Genomic DNA, 22,796 nt, shown 5'->3' on the forward strand with positions numbered 1-22,796 from the left:
CCTCCTCCCTTTCCTATTCCTATACTTTTTTTTTACTAAGATCCATTTTCAATTAACTTTATACACAGAAGATTAACTGTATATTAAGTAAAGATTTCAACAAATACTATGAAAAAAAAAACTGTTCCTCAACAGTATTTTCTTTCTCCTTTGATTTCTTCTATGACCCATTGTTCATTCAGGAGCATGCTGTTCAGTCTCCATGTGTTTGCATATGTTCTAGAGATTTCCAGCTGCATTCAATTGTGGTCAGAGAAGATGCATGATATGATTTCGATTCCTTTAAATTTGCTGAGACTTGCTTTATAGCCTGGCCTGTGGTCTATCCTAGAGAAAGTTCCATGCACTTGTGAGAAGAATGTGTACTCTGCAACTGTAGGATGAAAAGTTCTGTAAATATCTGTTAGGTCCATTTGGTCTATAGTGTCAATTAACTGTTGTTTCTTTGCTGATTTTCTGTCCAGTTGATGTCCATTGCTGAATGTGAGGTACTGAAGTCCCCATTACTATTGTATGGGAGTCTATGTCTCCCATTAGAGCCATCAACATTTTTTTAAAAATAGGTGCCCTGTAATTATGTTCCTACACATTTATAATAGTCACATCTCCCTGTTGAATTGATCCCTAAATCATTACATAGTGCTCTTCTTCATTTCTTGTAATAGTATTTATGGTAAGCTCAATTTTGTCTGATATTAGGATGGCAACATCAGCTCTTTTTTGTTTTCTCTTAGTATGGCCTGTCTTTTTCCATCCTTTCACTTTCAGTATGCATGTATCTTTGTTGGTGAGGTGTGTAAATAGATGGGTCTTGTTTTTCAATCTATTCAGCCCGTCTGTATCTTTTACTGGAGACTTGAAGCCATTTACATTCAAGGTGACTATTGATAAGTAACAACTTGTCCCTGCCATTTTTTCATAAATATTCCTGTTGTTTACTTTGGATTTCTTTTTTTTTTTTTAATTTTTTGACAGGCAGAGTGGACAGTGAGAGAGAGAGAGACAGAGAGAAAGGTCTTCCTTTGCCGTTGGTTCACCCTCCAATGGCCGCCGCGGCCGGCGCGCTGCAGCCGGCGCACCGTGCTGATCCGATGGCAGGAGCCAGGTACTCATCCTGGTCTCCCATGCGGGTGCAGGGCCCAAGCACTTGGGCCATCCTCCACTGCACTCCCTGGCCACAGCAGAGAGCTGGCCTGGAAGATGGGCAACCAGGACAGAATCCGGCGCCCCGACTGGGACTAGAACCCGGTGTGCTGGCGCTGCAAGGCGGAGGATTAGCCTAGTGAGCCGTGGCGCCGGCCTACTTTGGATTTCTTTTGTACTTCTACTGGTGGGTTTTCTGCCTTTTCATTCTTTCATAATTATGGCTATCTTTCTGTGTTTCTGTGTGTAGCACATCCTTCAGCATCTTCTGTAAGGTTAGATGAGTGACAACAAATTCTTTCAATTTCTGTTTGTTATGAAAGGTCTTTATTTCACCTTCATTCATAAATGAGAGCTTTGCAGGGTACAGTATTCTGTATTCTGGTGTGACAATTTTCTTTCTCTTTCTCTCTTTTATTTTTTAAAGATTTTATTTATTTATTTGATAGGTAGAGTTACAGACAGTGAGAGGGAGAGAGAGAGAAAGGTCTTCCTTCCATTGGTTCACTCCCCAAATGGCCACAACAGCCGGAGCTGTGCCAATCTGAAGCCAGGAGCCAAGTGTTTCTTCCCAGTCTCCCACATGGGTGCAGGGGCCCAAGCACTTGGGCCATCTTCTATTGCTTTCCCAGGCCACAGCAGAGAGCTGGGTTGGAAGAGGAGCAGCCGGGACTAGAACCAGTGCCTATATGGGATGCCGGTGCCACAGGCAGAGGATTAACCTACTGTGCCACTGTGCTGGCCCCAGTTTTTTTTTTTTTTTTTTAATTTTTTCTAAGACTTGGAATATATCTTGTCATTCTTTCCTAGCCTGTAGAGTTTCTGATGAGAAGTCAGATATGAGTCTAATTGGAGATCCTCTGAAAGTAATCTGGCGTTTCTCTCATGCACATTTTAGAATCTTTTCTTTGTTTTACTGTGGAGAGTTTGACTGCAATGTGTCATGGTGAAGATCTTTTCTGTTCATGTCCGTTAGGAGTTCTATGTGCTTCCTCTACTTGAACATCCCTGTCTTTCTCCAAATTAGGGAAGTTTTATGTAATTATTTCATTAAATAGGCTTTCTATTCCCTTCTCTCTACTCCTTCAGGAACTCCTAAGACCTGTATGTTGGGTCATTTGATAGTATCTCATAGATCTCCAATACGGTTTTTTAATTTTCCATTTTCTTTTTTTTTGTTGTTCTGAATATAAATTTCCAAAGATTTATTTTATAGTTCAGATATTCTTTCTTCTGCCTCAACAAGTCTGCTGTTAAGGCTTCCACTGCGTTTTTTTTTTTTTTTTTTTTGATTCATTGAATTCTTCATTTCTAAAATTTCATTTTGATTTCCCCTTAAAATCTTAATTTCCTGGGAAAAATTTTTGTTCATGTCATGTATCATTTTCTTCAGTTAATGAATTTGCTTCTGATTTTTTTGAGTAGTCCTATCAATTTTCTAAATTCCATTTCTGGCATTTCCTTGATCTTTTCATCTTCTCATTCTAATATTGAAATATATTATACTCTGGTTTCTCTTCAGATTGTATAAATCTTTCACCTTTTACTAATATTGAAATATTGTTGTGTGACTCAAGGAGGAGGCTCACGTTGACTTCCTTATTATTTTGCCTCTATTTTTCAGCATTTGTGGAGTTGACTTTTGACTTTTTCTTCTGTTGGCTTTTTATCTCTGGGGCTATGCTTCTGTGGCTTTGTGGAGTGTCTGCTCTTTCAGTGAATATGAGGTGGTGTGTGGTAGTTGGGGCCAGGGGGCCCTGGTCAATGCTGTAGGGTTGGACAAGTTTCCAGGGTAACACCCAATTTGCACGTGGTAGATCTCAATACCAAGCTATACCCTACTCTTTCATGTAGCCACTGAGGCCCCAAGGTCTCAGCATATAAGGCTCCCACAGTCACAGAGTCCAGTGGGTGCTGCTGGCACAGGTACCCCTCTGTCCCTCATAGATGTCGGGCCACCTCCCAGCTGAGCTCTGAGTCAGTGGGGACTGTGGGCCGTTTTCTCCACGCATAGTTCTGGATCACACACACACACACTAGAGTTACTAGTGCAACACCTGCCTGCCAGAGCTGCTAGTGCTGCATTCAGGTGCCCCATCTCAGGGAGCTGTTATATGTGCACCTGCAGGCTTCTGTAGTTTTTCTCCTGTTTTAAAACGGTGCCAGCCCTCTCAGCTGGATCAGGTTCTGTTTTGGAGAGATTGGTGTGAATCAGATGTCCCCCTTCACTTCCACTAGGACCACAGGGGACAGCCAGCAACCTCCAGCTCCCTTGCTCCAGCCTGGATCCGTGCTGCACTCTCTCTCCGGCTCTATTGCCACAGATTGTTGCAGTCCGTCCTCCCTCTGTCTCAAAAATGCTGCTTGCTCCAGCTCTCTGCTTTCTCTGGCTGCAGATCAGTACTCACCATACAGAATCACACTGTTTCCCCTCCTCCCATAGGGCTTCCAGGAAGATTTTCTCTCCAAATTCTCTGCCAAGTATGTTCCTCCTACGGCATTCTCCTCACTGTTTCTCCCTAGCCATGCATGCGAAGGTTCCCACTCCCTAATCCACCATTTTTTCCTCCCCACTAAAAAGGCCTTGTAATCTATTCTCTCTTTCCACTCCTTCAGGAACTCCTAAGACGTGTATTTTGGGTCATTTGATAATATCCCATAGATCTCCAACACTGTTTTTTAGTTTTCTAATTTCTTCTCCTTCTCCTCTTCCTCCTCCTCCTCCTTTTTTTTTTGTCTGACTGTAAAATTTCCAGAGATTTGTCTTCTAACTTGGATATTCTTTCTTCTGTGTCATTGTCTTATTGAGTCTGTTCTTAAGGCTTTCCACTGCATTTTTATTTGTTTTATTGAATTATTCATTTCTAATATTTCATTTTGATTTCTCTTCAAAATCTCAGTTTCATGAGAAAAATTTTCTTTCATGTCAGATAAAGATTTGCTTCTGATTACTTCCAATTAATCCTATGATCAATTTTTTAAATTCTATTTCTGGCATTTCTTCAGTCTCTTTATTTTCACATTCTAGTATTGAAGTGTTGTGTTCCTTTGGAGGCATGTTGTTATCTTCTTTATTTTTGTTTCTTGAATTGCTGAATTTATTTTCAGGCATTTGCGGATTTGATTTATTTTTTCCCTGTGAAAGCTTTTATCTTTGGACTATTCCTCTGTGGATTAGTGGAGTGTCCACTCTTTCAGTGACTACCGAGAGGCTTGTGCTGGGTGTGGCCAGGGAGCTCTCTTCAGTGTTCCAGGGTGAGGGGAGGGTCCAAAATAACTCCCAAATTGGACTTGGTAAATCTCCTCTTTATTTTTACTAGAGAGGGGATTTGTTCAGCTCTGTTGGCATGGTCTCACATTTACCTCCTCTCCTCCAAGGAGACCAATGGTGGGCCCCAGTGGATACAATATTTGTCCAAGCTGCTACAAAACCACGCAAAGGATCTGTGCAGTTCTCAGTGTGAGCACAGATCCCACAACAGTAACCCTCTCCAGGGAATCAGGGAGTCCCAAGTGTGTGGAGCTGCCTACAGTGACTGCCCAAAGACCCAGCCAAGCCCTGCTCTCTCACATGGAGCCATAGTGTTTTCACAGACCCAGCTCACAAGGCTCCCACAGTTATGAGTATCCAGCCCTCTGTCAATTCTTCCAGCCAGACTCAGGTGTATCCTCTTGTCTGGTTGCTGGGCAAATGGACACTACTTGGCTCCGTCTTTACATATGTCCATAGTGGTACCATCCTTCTCTGGGCTAGTTACAGGACACCGGTGCTGTGTATTCAGGAAGAGAGAAGTGTATCCTCTTTTTTTTCCCTCTGGGTTGGCAGTAATACTCTCCTCCCACAGGGCTCCAAGCCAAACTCAAGCCAAGTTCTTTCTGCAGCTTTATTGCCAGTGGCTTGGGCTGCTGCAGTCTAGTCTCACCTCACTCTCCAAAGCTGGTGCTGGGGTCCAGATTTGTGTGCATCCATATCCTCCACATAGATCCACAGTGTCCTTCTAATTTGTGTGGATTTTCCTCTGCCGTTTTCTCCCTAACTCTTCCTTGAGATTGCATTCTCTTCACCTTTTTATAACTATGTTTCCCTAGACTAGTGCAGTAAACTCCCTCCCTGTTCTTCCATCTGAAAATGTTTCTAATTGTAGAGATTTTACTTGAATATTTACTTCCCATCAATGACAACTGAAATATAATCAATTCTAATTGGGTGTACACAATATGCCTGGTTCTGAGCTAGGCTCTTGCATATACATTGCATCTATATTCAGTACATTCAGTACTCTTAAGAGATCTTCCAATTTTTTTTTTTTTTACCATTCTGGCATTGTTTAATGATTGAATGTCTGCAATGTACATGATACATAATGTTTGTATAGGCTCTAACTCTTCTAGATTGTGAAATTAGTTAGGCTTTAATGTCTATTTAGTTTAAACATTAGGCCAGCAAGTCTGAATTTTATGATTTAAGCAACCTGTTTGAAGAATCCTATTAAAATTTATTGCTAGACTTTTTTTCTACAAGCTTATATTAGCGATTCCTTAATTTCCATTTTTTAGTTCCTATGTTCAGATTTTATTAATCAGTTTTTAAAAATCTGCCTGCGAGGCCGGCGCCGCGGCTCACTAGGCTAATCCTCCGCCTAGCGGCGCCGGCACACCGGGTTCTAGTCCCGGTCGGGGCGCCGGATTCTGTCCTGGTTGCCCCTCTTCCAGGCCAGCCCTCTGCTGTGGCCAGGGAGTGCAGTGGAGGATGGCCCAAGTGCTTGGGCCCTGCACCCCATGGGAGACCAGGAAAAGCACCTGGCTCCTGGCTCCTGCCATCGGATCAGCACGGTGCGCTGGCCGCAGCGCGCCGGCCGCGGCGGCCATTGGAGGGTGAACCAATGGCAAAAGGAAGACCTTTCTCTCTGTCTCTCTCTCTCACTGTCCACTCTGCCTGTCAAAAAAAAAAAAAAAAAAATCTGCCTGCGAGAAAAGTTTCGGTGGTGTTGAATGTTTATATGCCAGTTTACGAACAAAGTTCTGGAGTTTGGACTTGAATTTCATTATCTGGCTGTCTTTGGACTTGACTTCTATTGAAAAATGTATTAACTTTGAAAGTCTAAAAAGTGGTAATACCTTTCCCAAATGACTAATGTAATTGTGATTAAGGCCACTTTTGGAACTTATCAGCATACCTTTGACCATGGAAACATGTTGAAATATGATAGATTTAAAATCTGCATTTAGTTCCTTGCTGCAGGGCTACTGAGGCATGAAGGACAGTCAAACTTAGAACCTTCTAGAATTAGGGGAAGTAGTCATTGAGGATGATCTCATTTAAGAACTTTTTTTCAGGAATAAGAGTTAGGACCTACTGGTCCTAACATAATGGTCCCATGCTGTGGTCCTGACATAATGATCCCATATTGTTTGCTATCTGAAATGAGATGCTATTACAAATCCCTGCCAGGTCAAGTGTGTGTGTGTGTGTGTGTGTGTGCACGTGCATGTGTTTCTATTGCAAATATTATCAGTTGACTTCCTGTAAGTAGATTCTATGGGCAAAGGCTATGTGACCACTTGTAATGTTGTAGTTACATACATTACTCTTGATGAAGACATGCACACGGCAGAGAAAAGGGAATATAGGTCAAGACCTTTGCTAATCACATATGGAATGTTTTTCCAGAAAATGGGACTGTGAAGATGTCAAGAAATAGTTATTGAATACCCTACAATTTATTTAATTCATTCTACAAACATTTCTCAGTACCTACTATGTGTCAGCTACTGTACTTAACTTGTAGGAAACAATGTCTTCTGACATTTTAGTTTCTTTGGGGAAAGATACACACATAAGAAATGATGGAAATAAATATAATGCAACATTAAAAAATACATTATCATTGCCAAATCAGGTCATTCCAGGAAATCAAGGAAAATTCGGTAGTCTGAAATATTTTAATGTAATTCAGCATTTTAATAGATTAAAAGAGAAATATATGAGTATCTTCATTGATGCCAAAAAGATATTTGGAAAAGATGCATGTATTCTTAATAAAATGTCTTGGTAAACTACAAATGGGTATATATTTCTTTAATATCATAAAATAAACATAGGTTGATGCCAATTATACTATTATGCTTCATTGGAAACATTAAAAATATCCCCATGAAAACCAGGAATAAACTGATCATCTTTATCACTCCCATTATTATATATCCTTGTTCTGGGTGATTCTGTCAATGCAGTAAGACAGAATAGGGTAGAAAGTAGACTATGGCAGTTTCCTGGCCCAAACTTTAGGAAATGAGCGATTTCCCCTTTCTATCCCTTTGTATGCTGACTCTTGGCACCTAGGCCATGAGGCTATGAGGAAGCCTACACAGGCTGTGAGGAGAAGGCCAGGTGAGCTCTAGACTGATGGCTAGCACCAAATTGCTAGGTATGTGAGTGATCCATCTTGAAAGTGGGTCCCCTGGATTCCAGGGGAGAAAAATGAACTGTCTCTTGTAAACTTGACCACAATTGTTTATGTGTGAGCAAACTTAGCACTTGCTGTTGTTTCAAGGCACTGAGTTTCTGAGTAGTTTGTTAATATAACCATGGCTAACTGGAAAATATTTCAGTATCAAGAGGTAGGGTACTAAACCTGTTGCATTGGCTGTGGAACAGGGCTGCAGTCAGAAGCCACAAGACCCTTGAGAAAAATGCCAATGAAATCTCCAAGTGCATGGAGGCAAGCGTCCTCAAAAGTTAAAGGGCCTGGTGGAATGATGGTACAAGAACACTTCACAGAAGGAATATTCTTTCTAAAATGCATATATCCAAGAAAAGAAAATGACTTCCATTAGAGGCTGATCCAGTGGTTAAAAGCAGAATCCATGTTATTCACTGCATTCAGAATAAAAATATCCTGTCTTCGTTTCATTCCTGACTTTATGTAGCAATTTGTAGCTTTTCAAAAATAATTCCACCTATATAATTGTGTTTTAGACGTTAAACAGCCTAAGCACAACAGGCATTAAAGTCTGATCTTACTTTAAGATAAACAGATCAAGAGGTTAAATAGCAAGCATAAATGGCACAATGATCTGGGGACTGAGGCAGCAGCAGCTCTGGTTCTCATGCCTCCTGACTCCACAGACAGACAGTTTCCGGGCAGTGGGCAGTCATTTTACCCTTGCTGCAACAGGGTAGTCCTGGGCGCTGGAGAACAAAAGAAATGCCTAGACAGGATCTCATCTGAGTGGCTCTCAGTGTTTGTCTTTCAGAACACGCATTCCAGGAGAAACAGAACATTGTGCTTGCGTTGACTTGTTTTTCTCTCCTGTTCCACTTCTCTATATTCTTAGTGTAGTTCCAAATAAAGGTTTCAGGTACTGGAGACTTGGTTTTTGTTTCAAGAACTTTAATGTTTAATGAGTTTGGAAACTGAGAAGCTGATAGGAAACACATCCAATGCAAGTTTCAGATTGTTCTCACACTATTTCCCTAAATTCATATTTAAAAGTGAATCAAAGAATTCAAGGGTCCAATTATATGTGACTCTTCTGTTCTAAATAGGAGGAACTGCAGAGAAGGATGGCAATAATTTGTGGTTGGGTCATTGAAGAGCTCATATTTTGCAGTAACCTGGTCCTCTAAGATAGCAGTAAGAAGATTCCATACAATTTTCATCTGGAAGGTGATAGGAATATGGTAATAGTTATCCAAGATTTTTACCAATACTGGAAGATACAGAGATGTTTGAAATCAGTAAGGGCAAGAGGTAAATTCTTGCTCTGTGGATAATTGGGAAACAACCTGACTTTTTTAACTCTATGATTTTCCATCACTTTGTTTCCTTACCATAGAAATGAGCCCTGCTTCTCCAGGCCCTGGCTTCCCATGTGGCTCCTATCCCAAATGTTTTCCTTCAGTAACGACAAAGATGCTTTGCTTGATAGAACCTTAGGCTCCTGAGCCTTTTCCAAGGTCCATCTGAGAATACTTCCTTATAAAATCCAGTTTTGGCAAGAATTATGGCTAAATCAATTTTTTTAAAAGATTTATTTCTTTGAAAGTCAGAGTTACACAGAGAGAGGAGAGGCAGAGAGAGAGAGAGAGAGAGAGGTTTTCCTTCCATTGGTTCACTCCCCAAATGGCTGCAACTGCCGGAGCTGTGCTGATTCAAAGCCGGGAGCCAGGAACTTCTTCCAGGCCTCCCATGCAGGTGCAGAGACCCAAGGTCTTGGGCCATCTTCTACTGCTTTCTAAGGCCATAGCAGAGAGCTGGATTGGAAGTAGAGCAGCCAGGACTCAAACTGGCACCCATATGGGATGCCGGAGCTTCAGGCCAGGGCGTTAACCTGCTGCGCCACAGCACCAGCCCCAGCTAAATCAATTTAACAAAAATAAATAAATTAATTAAAAAAAAAATCCCAACCTTGATATCCAATCACTCTCAATATCAGATGAGGTTCCTCATTCTCCACCACCCCTCAGGTGGTATCCAATCACTCTGGCTTGCCTTCAGCAAGAATCCTACATTGATTCAGACAGAATTCCCTCTCTCTATGATGACTTCTCTTAATAATTTTCCACATACCAACCCCCACCCTCCTCCTTGGCTATAATTTCCCACTTGCTCGTTCTGTATTAAGAGTTGAGCCCAGGGGCCAGTGCTGTGGCGCAGTGAGTTAACGCCCTGGCCTGAAGCGCCAGCATCCCATATGGGCTTTGATTCGAGTCCCAGCTGCTCCATTTCTTATCCAGCTCTCTGCTATGGCCTGGGAAAGCAGTAGAAGATGGCCCAAGTCTTTGGGCCCCTGCACCTGCATGGGAGACCCAGAAGAAGCTCCTGGCTCTTGGCTCCTAGCTCCTGGCTCCTGGCTTCGGATCGGCATAGCTCTGGCCTTTGGGGCCAATTGGGAAGTGAACCATTGGATGCAAGACCTCTCGCTCTCGCTCTCTCTGCCTCTCCTCTCTCTGTGTAACTCTGACTTTCAAATAAATAAATAAATCTTTAAAAAAAAAGAGTTCAGCCCAATCTTGGGGGCTGGATTTGTGACACAGCAGGTATGCTGTCATATTGGCATCCCATGTGAGAACTGGTTTGAGTCCTAGCTGCTCCACTTCTGATCCAGCTCTCTGCAAATGTGCCTGGGACAACAGAGGAAGATGGCCCAAGTATTTGGGCCCCTGCCATCCATGTGGGAGACCTCTATGGAATTCCTGGCTCTTGGCTAAGGCCTGGCCCATCCCTGGCTCTTGTGGCCATTTGGGGAGTGAATCAGTGGATGGAAGATACCTTGCTCTCTTTTTCTTATTTGTCTCTCTCTCTGTCTCTACCCCTGCCTCTTTCTTTCTTTCTTTCTTTCTTTCTTTCTTTCTTTCTTTCTTCCTTCCTTCCTTCCTTCCTTCCTTCCTTCCTTCCTTCCTTCCTTCCTTCCTTCCTTCCTTCCTTCCTTCCTTCCTTCCTTCCTTCTTCAGGCAGAGTTAGTGAGAGAGAGAGACAGAGAGAAAGGTCTTCCTTCCATTGGTTCACCCCCTAAATGGTTGCTACGGCCGGTGCGCTGCACCGATCCGAAGCCAGGAGCCAGGTGCTTCCTCCTTGTCTCCCATGTGGGTGCAGGGCCCAAGCACTTGGGCCATCCTCCACTGCCTTCCCGGTCCACAGCAGAGAGCTGGACAGGAAGAGGAGCAACCGGGACAGAATCCGGTGCCCCAAACTGGACTAGAACCCGGTGTGCCAGCGCCACAGGCAGAGGATTAACCTAGTGAGCCACGGCGCCAGCCTCTCCCCCTCTCTCTTAACACTGCCTTTCTAATAACTAAAATAAATCTTTAATAAGTAAATAAATAGTTGTCTCAGCCTTCCTCCATACTGCAAAATCCCATTGCTGTGATCCCTACCTCTATTGAGTTGGTCCTGAATAAAGTCTGCCTTACTGTGCTTTAACACATATCACTGAATAATTTTTCTAAATGGTCAACATCTGATAATCTATGGAGTTATTTTTATCATTTAAGATCAAATCATGTGTCTAGCAGCATTCTGCCTTAAAGATAAGCACTGGCATACTTGAGGTCCTGGTGAGTAGAGTTCTGGCCTCAGAGCAGTAGAGATCCAGCATAAATGAGAACAAGACATGTCGAAAGGGAAGCCTATGCAATTTCTGGGGCCACCACAGATCGCCACACAAAATGATGCTGTCAAGGTGAGAGCACTTTGCCAACTGTGAAATGTTTTCAAATAGGAGTCACTAAAGTAAGCTGGTCTCAATAAGGTATTCTACAAAGTTAGGCAGTATCTATATACTCTGGAGCCAACTGCTATGTATGCTAATATTGAAATGAAGATTAAATATGAAGACAATCACTATCAGTTGTGTCAATTTTATTAAATGAAGTAAGTCAATGGCATTTACTGAAGCAGCAATGTAGGGCAATATACTCTTCTGAGTTTATTTAAGTAGAGCATCAATAAAATATCTCAATCCCAAGGAAAATTTGTGAAATAGATTACTTATCTATATTTTGCCAGTTGAGAAAGTGAGATTAAGAAAGCTTACTAGAGACTTTCATCTCTTTCTCCTCACTGCTGCCTTCTCTCTTTGGATGTACCTATTGACTGTGTTGCCAGGCTCTCCAGCTATGGGGATGGGGCGAAGGAGAATATCTGGCTCAGAATTGGTCTACTAATGGCTTGCTAATGACCTGGGACTTGAGTGAGTGGTTTACCCTGAAATGATTCTTTTTCTCTCTCTGGACATAGAATGGAGACATTCAGAAGTTCATTGCAGTTCTTTCACAATAGCCAAGAACACCTTAAGGATCTGCTGATGCGTGAAAGGATAAAGAAAATGTGACACACACATGTATAGAAATACTATTCAGCCATGAAAAATAAAGGAATTCTGCCATTTGTGACATCTTAGATGAACCTGGGGGACATTATTCTAAATGAAATAAGTCAAGCACAGAAAGATAAACACTGTATGATTTTACTTATATATGGAATCTAAAAAGGCAAAAATCAGAGAAGCAGAGTAAGTGTGGTGGTTGCTGGGGGTTAGAAGGAGGAGGAAATTTCAGTTCAAGATGCACAAGTTCTGGGAATCTAAGGTACAGGATGGGTGATGATAGATGCATTCAGTAATTTATTAGTGGTAATTATTGCACAGTGTATACTTGTATTAAATCACATCGCACAACTTAGATATATACAATCTTTATTTGTCAATTAAACATTTAAAAAAAGAAAACAAATAAGCAGGAAGCCAATAAATAAAAGATCTGTAGGCCTACTTAGGAGGCTGCTGTTTATGGTATGCTGAAGTTGGGCAAATAGAGAATCTGCACAACAGCAAGGAGAGTGGCAAACACTGAGAAGCTTGACAGTGGCAAGAGACAGTGATTAGAAAGCGACTGCTCCCTGCCGTTACCTTGGATTCAGTCCGTTTTTTGGTAGGGATGTTTATTCCTGGTTTCCTACAGCACTCATTGAATTTAAAATAAATTGTCTTTCTTAAGATAATTCAAGTCTTTTTTTTTATTTTTAGGAGCCTTAAGTGGAACAGACACATTATGTAACTTGCTGAAGATATTATAGCTAATAATTGAGGCAAAAACCAGCATATATGTTCTTTACAATCTCTGCTAGTTCTGAGCTCTACTTTTCAGCTTGTACTAGGAACCTCTGGTAAAACTCAAAGACTGGGCAACATTTTGTGAATTCCAAATACCATGGCACCATATTAAAAAGGAGACCTTAGGGCAACCTTGAAATTAAACCATGTCGACAGCTACATACTTTGTTAATGAACATTGCTGTTTCATTGGTTTTAAGGTAAGAATAATTTCAAACAATGCCTTGCAGAAATGCTGTGAATTTTCACTGGGCAAGTTTTGCATTCTCGTTCAAGAGCAGTCTCTATCTTCATTGCAACAGCCTGTGCTTTTCCTAGAGAGAATGTGCCTGTAGTTACTATTCATGTATAACATCATAGGCTCCTGTGTCACTTTTGTTGTACTGTAATCCGGTTCATGTTTATTCTATTTTACAATTAACTTGGGGAAACAGGAACAGTTGAACCACTGGAATGAATTAAATCTATAAGAAAATTTTCATCTTCAAGAAATTTATTCTGAAGTGCATTTTGTCAGATTTCTGACTTATTTGAATCAAAGATTTGAGAATGCCAAAGTCACTGTGAGTTATCACAAGGGAATGCATTTAGAAATATTTTTCAATTTAGTGATCACAAAAGAAATTTGACATACATTTAAAAAACTGTCAGTTTATCATTTTGTGGTTATCACCCAGGATAAAATACATTGTGTTTTTAAATGGTGGAATATGTTATAAAAATCAATTTTGCCATTGCCTTTTGAGCATCATGAATACAAAGACCATATTAGACTAAAGGATTTATATAATCTTTCAAAAGAATTCTGCGATAAACTATATATGTGAAGTTATGTGACATGTATGTCAAATGCATAAGTATGGAGTTTTGTGGATGAATGGTAGAAACACTCTTTACTTTTTTAAAAAAATGTTTATTTGAAAGAAAGAAAAATAGGTAGATATAGATCTTCCATCTGCTGATTCATTCACCAGATGGTTCGGGGTGGTCCAGGCCAAAGTTAGGTGTCCGGAACTCCATTCAAGTTTCCACTTGGGTGACAGGGGTCCAAGTACTTGGGCCACCTTCTGCTGCTTTCTCAGGAACATTAGCATGGATCTGGACTGAAACTCAATTAGCTGGGCTGCTGGCATTACAATCGTGGCTTAATCCACTATACCACAAGGCTGGCACCCGAATCATTCCAATTTCTTAATTGCATCTCACTCCTTTCTTTACGTTGCTTTTTCTTTTCTTTTAAAAAATAGTTATTTTAGTGTCTGGGTGGGGGTGGCATGGAAAGATACACACAGAGCACACAGAAACACGCAGAGAAATACACAGTTCACTCACCAAATGTCCACAACACCTGGGCTGGACCTAGACTAAGTACAGGAGCTGGGAAATCAATCCAGGTCTCCCATGTGGGTGATAGAAATTCAGTCACTTGAGTTATCATTATTGCCTCCCAGGGTCTGCCTCTAAAGAAAGCAGGAGCCAGCTGGCTCTCAAACCTATGAACTTTGATATGGGATGAGGGTGACTTCACTACAGGCCAAATACCTGCCCCATTCATTTTTTTCCCAGTTGATTGGGAAGGTTTCTATCATCTGTTGTGTAATAATGACTTAAGAATCATAGTGACTACACTTTCCAGTGTGTACATTGTAAACTTCTTGGATTTATAAGAGTACTACATTAAAATTCAATGTATTAAATGTAATTTTCCTTGAATTTAAAAAAAGAAAAGAAACAGAAGTGTGATTAAAGGATTTCTCTATTTCAAATAAATGTTTTCTCCTTTTCCTAATAAGTAATGCTGTCTCCTCAAAGATCCTTCTGGCTACTTGCCCAAGATAGAGAACTAACCATTTCTTCACTCAGCCACCTCACTACATTTCTCAGAGATGCTAGTTTAAAAAAGACATAAAAAAGAATAAAATTAGTATAAGCAGAGAAGAAGGAGGTGTAGAGAGGAGCATCACTACACTGACAATCTTTTGCAAGATTTAAAATGGATAGGATTGAATTGAAGGATATACCAGAATGGAGGGCACTTCATCTCAAATAGGCACAGAAGTCTGAAGTAGATAACTTTTTTTTCTGGAGAAAAATAGTTCCTTACTCAGATGTTGTGTGACAGCATAGAGACAGAACAAAAATTACAGGGAGACTCATGATTGGCTGAATGATTGGTTGAAGGGAAATCCTCAATAGAGGTTTGCCTCCTCCATCTCTTCTTCCTAAATCCATCCATCACTAACACACAGAGTCTCTGGCCATATGTGTTCATGCTCAGATAAAACTCAGAGAACTGCAATTTATGAAGTTAACTGCCCTATTGAGATGTCCTATTAAACATGTAGACACACTAAGATCTAGCTCCCTTCATTTTGGCCTAATGAGTGAGACTGTGTAGTGTGGGGTGGGTGTTGGATATGGTCCAAGTGCCCTATCTCTGGGTGCCCCTATGAAAGCTTTCTTACAGCCAGCTCTACCATTAAAGGAAACAGACTTTCATACGTGCAGAGAAATCCCATCCCAGCTGCCTTATTTCATGTATATGAATGGGTATTCTAGGATTGCCAGATATTTGAGGAAACAAACAGCATGAAGAAGAACTAAAAATATCATTTATTCAATATTTATTCAAGAAGTGTATATTAAACATGCAATGTGTTTCAGGTGCTGGTGAAGGCACTAGGAAAACATCAATGAAGAAAACAAAGAGCTCTGGCTTAGGGAGCTTATGTTCCAGCAAGAGAGACAAACAATAAATAAACAATATGCATAATAAATGTATATTATTTGGTTAGATGATAAAGATGAAAACAGAACACAGAAAAAAGCTTAGAAGGGATAAACTATAAAAAGATGCTTTTATACTTAAAACTTTTGATAAATATATGACTTGAGGCAAAATGAGTTCCAGTTTTAAAAAGAGTGAGGACACACTCAATTGAAAGCGTGCTGTTTGAGTCAGGAATTAAAAATATTGAGTGGAGAGAGCATTTAGTGTAGTAGTAAAGAGCCAGTTGGGACACCCGCATCCCATAGTGGAGCGCCTAGATCTGAGGCCGTGCTCCCAGTTCAAGTTCCTGCTAATGTGCAGCATAGGCAGCAGCAAGTGATGGCTCAGGTAATTGAGTCCCTTCCTTCCATGTGGGAGACCTGGCATGAGTTTCTGACTCCCAGCTTTGCTTGGCTCACCCCAGAATTTTCCAACATTTGGGAACTGAACCAGTAGATAGGAGCTCTCTGTCTTTGTCTCTCAATTAAGCATGTTAAAATAAAAAGAATTGAAAAAAAAATATGAGATGGACAAGCTTGCCAGGAGGAGGATGGAAACGACAGTGCAGCAACCCCATGAAAGGGGTTTGTATTATATTTTTGAGCTAAATAAGGATGTCACTTCTGGTTGCAGCAGAGGAGTGAGCCAGAGTAAAAGGATAGGAAAGCAGTAACTATGAGAGGCCAGACCATGGAAGGCTATGTAGGCCATTGTGAGGGCTATGGCTTTCACTTGGAGTGAAACGGGAAGCCACTCTGCTGGAAAATGAGCCAAGGAGTAATTGATCTGATCTGACTTCAGATTAGAAAAGATCATCTGATTGCTGCCTGGAGGGGCAAGGCTAGCCAGTTCAGAAGCTACTACTATGATCCAGGGGAGAGATGATGGAGCATCACACTGGGGTATTAGCAGTGGGAACAGCGAGAAGTGACTATTTTTAGGGTGTAGTTTGGAGGTAGCTCAAGTAAAAAAACAAAAATAAAAAACAAAAACCTTGTGCCCTGCTTAAGAGGCTATAGAGACCTCAGAAAGGAAGTGCGAGATCATTAACCAGAGCAGATGGCTCCAGTGACAAGGTGCTAATGAGAAAATGAAAAATAAAATTAACAAGAAGACTTCACAATAAGAACCCTCAAGAAGATGCAAAAAGATCACAGAAAAAAGTCTTTCTGAAAATTCAAAAAATTTATTAGTTCCAAAATGAAAAACTCACTAGATAGGGCAGATGTTTGGTGTGGCAGTGAAGATACCTCCAGCTCATATCAGAGTGCCTGGCTTCCTGTTCCAGTGCTACTTCTGACTTCAGGTTCCTGCTGCTAGCCACACTGGAATGGAGTGCCTGTCTTCTGGCTTGGTCTGTTCTTTCTTGGTTGTTGTGGGCATTTGGGGATTGGAACAATGAATGAAAGATCTATTTCTCTGTCTCTTCCTCTGAAATAAGATGAACAAACAGAATCTGGACACCTCACTATATTATTGGAAACATAGACTATCCTTTGATAAGAATTTCGGAAGACTTGGGGCCAGCACGGTGGCACAGTGGGTTAATCCTCTGCCTGTGGCGCTGGCATCCCATGTGGGCGCCGGTTCTATTCCCAGCTGCTCCTCTTCCAATCCAGCTCTCTGCTGTGGCCTGGGAAAGCAGTACAAGATGGCCCAAGTGCTTGGGCCCCTGCACCCTCATGGGAGAGCGGAAAGAAGCACCTGGCTCCTAGCTTCGGATCGGCACAGGTCCGGCCGTTGCGGCCATCTGGGGAGTAAACTAGCGGAGGGAGGACTTTTCTCTCTGTCTCTCCTTCTCACTGTCTGTAACTCTATCTCTCAAATGAATAAATAAAATCTTAAAAAAAAAAAAAAGAATTCTGGAAGACAAATGAAAGAATATTGCTGCTTAGAGAAAAAAACACAAAAATACTGAAATAAGGAGGGAAATATACATACATTAAAGATAGGTTCAGGGAGCTTAACTTTGAGAAAAAGAACCTCCTAATGTCAGAAAGGATACAGTTGGCGGGCAGACAGCAAAAGTAGAAATTAAATAAGTTCTGCCAGTGCCGCGACTCACTAGGCTAATCCTCCGCCTAGCGGCGCCGGCACCCCGGGTTCTAGTCCCGGTCGGGGCGCCGGATTCTGTCCTGGTTGCCCCTCTTCCAGGCCAGCTCTCTGCTATGGCCCGGGAGTGCAGTGGAGGATGGCCCAAGTACTTGGGCCCTGCACCCCATGGGAGACCAGGAGAAGCACCTGGCTCCTGGCTCCTGCCATCGGATCAGCGCAGTGCGCTGGCTGTGGCGGCCATTGGAGGGTGAACCAACGGCAAAGGAAGACCTTTCTCTCTGTCTCTCTCTCTCTCTCACTGTCCACTCTGCCTGTCAAAAAAAAAAAAAAAAAAAAAAAAAAAGAAAAAAAAAGAAATTAAATAAGTTCTAAAAGAAAATTTACCAAAGTGAAAAAATAGGACTTGATATATCGATACACTGAAAGTATTTTTAATGCCCAGGCATAGTTTAATAATGACAATGATAGTGATAATAAAAGTCATCTGCTTCTACATATCCTTGTAGAATTTCTGAATTCTAAGGGTCATCAGAAAATCATTCCAATTTCTAGGTTTAAAAAATCAATTACTAAGGAAGGAAGGAAGGAAGGAAAGAAGGAAGACTAGCATTGGATTTCTGCTTGATAAACTGAGAGCTGGAATGGGGTCTTGTACAAGAAATGGATGGTAAACTAAGATTTATGTTTATTGTTAAGGTATTGTTCATCTGTCAGGGGAATTAGAGTATACCCTTCATGTATACTGTATGAAAAAATTTTGAAAAAGAAAGTTATCAAAAGTAAAAATGGAGTGGGTATCTGGAAAATATTAATGACAATGCAAAAAAAGTGACTTGTTTCTTCTTTCAGGAGGAAATAACCATCACTTGACAGCCTGTCTGCCTCAGTAAATAGTAAGAATATTAATGGAAAATGTTAATGTAAGTGTCAAGTAAACATAAAAAACAAAGAGATGTATAAGGGAAAATTAAGTGATAACCTAGAGGTGAAATTCTAAACTATGTTAGTGAAACCCACAGAGAAGTTGAGGGGAGGAACCAGGGAAGTGGGCCAGAGCAGGGAATAAAAGTAACATTGCTTCATTTCCAGATTGGGGGGTATGTTGGCAATGAAACTATCTTGATGGAAGCTTTGATTACTAAATTTTATAGGCTACCAGTCAATTTGAGAAGCATAAACATTCTGAATTAATGCTGATATAGAAAGGAGAGGGAAATAAAAAAAAAATTGAGCCAGTCAACAAAAGTAACAAAGTTGACAACAGGAAACAACAAATGTTATAAATAATAAAGAATATGGAAAATAAAATAAACTATACTACTTTTCAAGACAGTTGTGAACAAACTGAATTTATAAATAAAATGTGGGGGCTGGTGCCATGGTGCACTAGGTTAATCCTCCACCTGCGGCTCCTGCATCCCATAGGGACACTGGTTCTAGTCCCGGTCGCTCCTCTTCCAATGCAACTCTCTGCTGTGGCCCGGGAAGGCAGTGGAGGATGGCCCAAGTGCTTGGGCCCTGCACCCGCATGGGAGACCAGGGGGATGCATCTGGCTCCTGGCTTCGGATGGGCGCAGCTCTGGCCATTGCGGCCATTTGGAGAGGGAACCAATGGAAGGAAGACCTTTCTCTGTGTCTCTCTCACTGTCTATAAAATCTACCTGCCAAGTAAATAAATAAAATGTGGAGGTCAATAAATTAAGATAAAACAATATATCCAGCAATATGTTGCTTTTAATGGATCCATCTGAATCACAGTGTTAAAAACAGTTCAAATGTAAAATTGGAATTTTTAAAGATGTCTGATTTCTTGCATTTAAAACACTACAGATTATTAATTTGTGCATAACAGAATTCCTGTAGCAGTTCAACTATTCCAGCTATCAATTAAATCTTTCTTGAGAATTTGAGCACTTAGTCTGATCAGAGGGGACAGCAGTTGAACTGACAATTAGCCCGAGTTCCAACGGTTGAGAAAATAAAAGTTAAATGTGCTTATTGATTTGTGGGGATCTAATTTATTAGCGGGTCCCCTTAACAGAGAAGACTTTACACTAAGCTTCTACTTTCAGAGATTTGTCAATACTATCAATGCAATATAATTGTTAATACAATATACTATAGTACAATACAGTTTGTACTTTTCAGGAATGCAGTTGGAGTTAGAAATGATTCCTCTTTGCCTAGATGTGGATTATGTTGGGAGTAAGTGAAATAGCCCCAGTCTGAACCATATGAGAATCTTCCCAGTCTCTGACTATACCCTCTGGTTGAAGAATGCACAGTTTCATCTTTCATGCATCAGCCTGGCAAGATTCTGTGTCTCTCTGGCTTTGTGCCTCTTAAGTGACAATTACTGCTGTTAGTTGGATCAGGCAGCCCATAGGGTTAGAAAGCCTCCTTCTACTTCTAAAAACATGTTTATCAAAATACAGTACATGATTTGTTAGTGGGCAGAAATCTTCTATAGTATGTTTATTAAATTTGTATTCACTTGCTCAATGGCAAGAATCTAGGGAAATGTGTTACAGGTTAACTTTTGCTGTCTATGGTAGCCAAGTGAACTCCAAAATCAATTTGTATCCTAAGATACAAATTGCTTCCCAATAGCTCTTTTATATAATATATAAAATGCATTTTCATTGTGTGATTTTTTTGCCTTTGTTATACTAGACTTTTTAAGAGCATCAAGAGCTTCTACAAAACACTTGATATTATTCTTGAGATGCAATGCAAGACCTAGTTGTTTGACTAGCATACAATGGTATTACAAAATTAGAGTTAGCCTTGTCTATGGATTTTTTTGGGCAAGATCTATGTTCTAGCCATCATTTAGCTTCAAGTTTAGATTAAGGATGGAAGAAGTTAAAGTAAAACAGAAGTTCCTCCTATTCTGCACAATTCTGTCCACATATAGGTCTTGTACTTCTAATAACAATGACTATAAAACTACTTTTGGCCTATGAGTCCTTCAGTGTCAAAAAAATTGTGACTTTTGTGTTTTTACCTCTTACTTTTGGTTAGTGGACTATTTTGGGGACGAATTAAGAGGTCTTCATCTTCAAAACAGGAGATTTGCCAAGAATTACCTGGGTTATCTATTGTTCCCACGGAGATCAACCTGGTATCAAAAAGAGTGGGACAACCAGATATTGTGTGACTTCTGATGTGATGGAATATGAAATTCACAGCATCACCTACAAACTATTTTTTGCCAGAAATGCCTAATCAAAACTAGTAAAACTTAGATCTCACTTCAAGCATATGAACAATACAGAGGAAAGGAAAAAGAGTTAAAAATATCACAAGAAAACAATCAGATAAATCCAAAAGGTAGAATATAATTTGGGATATCTGAACTTTTATTTAACAAATCAATGTCATGAGAAAAATGTGTGTGCACACACGTGTGTGTGTGTGTATATTGGGGGTAGAGATAAAGTTTTTAAAAAGAGACTCAAAAGGCACAGCAATAGAGTGCAGTGATTGGTTCTTGATTGCAACCTGATTTTATATACTTTTTTATTTCAATTTTTAATCAGTTTTTAACAGAGTCAATGTGATTTGTAGATACAGTTTTAAGAATGTAATGATAGACTTTCCCTCCCTCCCATCCGCTTCCTTTCTTCTTCTTTTCTTTTTCTTTTTAGTTTCTAAGATAACATATTTTAAAATTACAGTAGAATAAAAAGGCTTAATATTTCACCAAATCTGAAGATTAGCAAGTAAAAGGCAAAAGACTTTAGTTTAGTGGGAATATAGACAACAGCTATAAACAATAATTGAATGGAAAGATGAACATTTCACCCACGTACAGTAAGTGTCAAAGTAATCACAGATCATTAAAACTGTAATAATATAACATTCTTAACCATTTCTTTCTTTTTTTCTCTATTTTTTGCTTGTTTTTTAAATTTTAGCTCCAACATATAAGGAAGAATATGCAGTAATTGTCATTCTGGGTCTGGCTTATTTCATTAAACATGATGTCCTCCAGTTGCATCCATTTTGCTGCAAATGGTAGAATTTCATTCTTTTTTATGGCTGAATAATATACCACATTTTCTTTATCCAATCAACTGATGATGGACACCTTGATTGGTTCCAACTTTTGGCTGTTGTGAACAGTGCTGCTATGGACATGGTGGTGCAGGTATCTCTTTGATACATTGTATTAAAATTTTTTGCATATATACGGAGTAGCAGGATTGCTGGATCATATGGCAAATCTATTTCTATTTATTTATTGAAAGAGTTACACAGAGAGAGAAAGAGGGCAGAGAGAGAGACAGAGAGAGAGAGAAAGAGAGAGAGAGAGAGGTCTTCCATTTGCTGTTTGACTCCCCAATTGGCCACAACGGCTGGAGCTGCACTGATCTGAAGCTAGGAGTCAGGAGCTTCCTCTTGGTCTTTCCATGCAGATGCAAGGACCCAAAGAGTTGGGCCATCTTCTACTGCTTTCCCAGGCCATAGCAGAGAGCTGGATGGGAACTGGAACAGCCAGGTCTTGAACCAGCGCCCATATAGGATGCCAGCACTGCAGGCGGGGGCTTTACCCAATATGCCACAGCACCGGCCCCATATTGCTAGTTTTTTAAGAAATCTCAGCACTGTTTTCAACCGTTGGCTGCATTAATTTCATTCCCAACAATAGTGTATAAGTGTTGCCCTTTGTCCACATCCTAGCTGGCATTTGTTACTATTGGTGTTTTGAATTTTAGGCATTCTGATAAATGTGGTGATACCTCATTGTGGTTTTGATTTGCATTTACCTGATGGTTGCTCTATTTCCAATCCAGCTCCCTGCTAATGTGTCTGGGAAAGCAGTAGAAGATGGCCCAAGTGCTTTGGCCAGCGCATCCATGTGGGAGACCTGCCTGGATAAAGCTCCTGGCTTTGGTCTGGCCCAGGTCTGGCCATTGTGGCCATTTGGGGAGTAAACCAGCAGATGGAAGATCTCTGTCTCCTTGTCTTTCTCCATAACTCTTAAAATAAATAAATCTTAAAAAAAATTTAAAAAATCAGTTTGACTGTATGTGTGTGGATAATTTCTGGGCTCTATTCTGTTCCATTGACCTATGTATCAGTTTTTATGCCAGTACCAAGCTGTTTTAATTACTGTAGCTTTGTAGTATGCTTTGAAATCAGGAATGTGATGCCTCCCTCTCAGTTTTTCTTGCTCTGGATTGCTTTGGCTATTTGAGGTCTTTTG

At 40.5% G+C, this 22,796-nt stretch overlaps 1 long non-coding RNA gene across 1 annotated transcript; it reads left to right on the forward strand.

The window, feature by feature from the left end:
- The first annotated feature begins 12,826 nt into the window (after nucleotides 1-12,826).
- On the forward strand, nucleotides 12,827-21,638 carry LOC138843824 (uncharacterized). The gene is made up of 3 exons (XR_011378839.1): nucleotides 12,827-12,959; nucleotides 18,434-18,504; nucleotides 21,505-21,638. It is a non-coding gene; the product is annotated as an uncharacterized lncRNA (long non-coding RNA).
- The last annotated feature ends 1,158 nt before the right edge of the window (nucleotides 21,639-22,796 follow it).

The sequence above is a fragment of the Oryctolagus cuniculus genome, chromosome 9, assembly GCF_964237555.1.
Source record: "Oryctolagus cuniculus chromosome 9, mOryCun1.1, whole genome shotgun sequence".
Lineage (NCBI taxonomy): Eukaryota > Metazoa > Chordata > Mammalia > Lagomorpha > Leporidae > Oryctolagus > Oryctolagus cuniculus.